The sequence below is a fragment of the Rhagoletis pomonella genome, unplaced genomic scaffold, assembly GCF_013731165.1.
Source record: "Rhagoletis pomonella isolate Grant_MI unplaced genomic scaffold, Rhpom_1.0 Rhpom_scaffold_00009, whole genome shotgun sequence".
NCBI classification, from domain to species: domain Eukaryota; kingdom Metazoa; phylum Arthropoda; class Insecta; order Diptera; family Tephritidae; genus Rhagoletis; species Rhagoletis pomonella.
The window spans coordinates 13,487,136-13,488,848 of NW_023458563.1; the positions used below are offsets into that span (position 1 = coordinate 13,487,136).

Here is a 1,713-nt window from a genome sequence, read left to right on the forward strand (position 1 = left end):
ATGCGAATGCTCACATAATGTTTTTAAACATCGACTAAACTCTGTTTCTCTTTGATAGGTCGCCAGAGGAAATAGGTCAAAATGACCTCCATCCAGTTGGGACCTGAGAAGGATCACATCCAAATGGAGAAGCTACCTACATCACAATCACGTCCGTCCGATAGTAGCGACCAACTTCACAGCACCACTAGCACGAAACGCACCGACACATGTAAAAACCAACGCAAATTGAAGGCACTGAGTTTTTTTCGACTATATAATTGTATACGTATGTCGGGCTGTGACGTGAAGCAGCGGACAGCTGATCCATCATACGTCCCAAAATAGTAGGTTGATGACCACCTAACCACGCTGGAAAGTATAGTTGAATATACCCGCGAGTACCGTCAGCAATAGCAGAGAGTGCTGGAAGACGAATGAGCTGCAAAATACACCAAAAACTACGTGGGAGCATCGGGACAACATTTAACAGCACGAACGCGAGCGGCTGTCACAAAACTACACGCAGCGGCATGATAAACCCTCTCTTTGCTTTGTAGGCCATTCGCCTAAATTTTTAGTACTTTTTCCTTAGTTTTTGTACATACTATTTACTGAATTCTTTTATTTTATTAGCTACATAGGTATATACATATATGTTTTAAGGATTAGTTATTGAATTTGCTAAATTTTGCTAATTTTAATTTTGTATTAATTCCTAGGCTCACGATTTCGAAGTTTCCTAGGCACTTCATTTTATTTATACAGTTTTTAGTACTTTTTCTTTAGTTTCTGTACATCCTAGTTACTGAATTCCTTTGTTTTATTAGCTACATAGGTATATACATATATGTTTTAAGGATTAGTTACTGAATTTGCTAAATTTTGCTATTTTTAATTTTGTGGTAATTCCTAAGCCTGCGATTTCGAAGTTTCCTAGGCATTTCATTTTATTTATATAGTTTTTAGTACTTACTTCCACACCGCCAGTTTCCAGGTTATTATTCCTTCTGCCTTTTGAATTTGGTTTTGAGTTAGGTTATGTGATATCCATTTTTTTTATTCACCGCATGAATTTAGAGGTGATTTATATATATATATGTATATATTTTGATATTTTACTTTTATATAAGGGCACTTTGATTCGTTTTTTTTTTTTAGGCCAAGACCTTTTAAACATACATACAAAGCCCACATAGAAATTTTGTTTTTCAGTTAGGCATTTCTTTCTGCGTAATTCCTTTTTTTGCTTGAAGTATGAACTTTCACTAGTACCCACACTAGTACACGCACTTTCTATACCTTTTTTATTTTTTTGGATTCAATCTTTAATTTTGCTTGTTTTTTTTTAGTTCACTTTAATTGAATTGTTTAGTACCTACTACACGTGTTACCCCTGTCTAGCATAGTAAGACTAAAGGCGACCGGCTCGTTGCCCGCGATCACATGCGAATGATAGACAGGAAAGTGAATAGTGCTATAGCACCTCTACCGTAGTAGTGTGTACTTGTGTATATATGTATGATACATGTTTTCATATATGTTAGGGTATCTCTCCCCCCCACAGGCTCCCAACAACGTGCTGGTACCATCATCGTTGGAGGTGACAGGTGAGTGAGAAACATTATTTTTATGATACCTATATACCTACATGCATACGTCCGTACATATAAATATTTATACATACATATGTTCACATAAGTACGTAGATAGGTCAGGCCTCGCAGTGAATGA

The 1,713-nt window shown here is 36.4% G+C and overlaps 1 protein-coding gene across 1 annotated transcript in view; it reads right to left on the reverse strand.

Moving 5' to 3' along the window:
* LOC118745581 (E3 ubiquitin-protein ligase PPP1R11-like) overlaps nucleotides 1-1,713 on the reverse strand; it is a 59,562-nt gene that overhangs the window by 5,806 nt on the left and 52,043 nt on the right. The window lies entirely within an intron of this gene.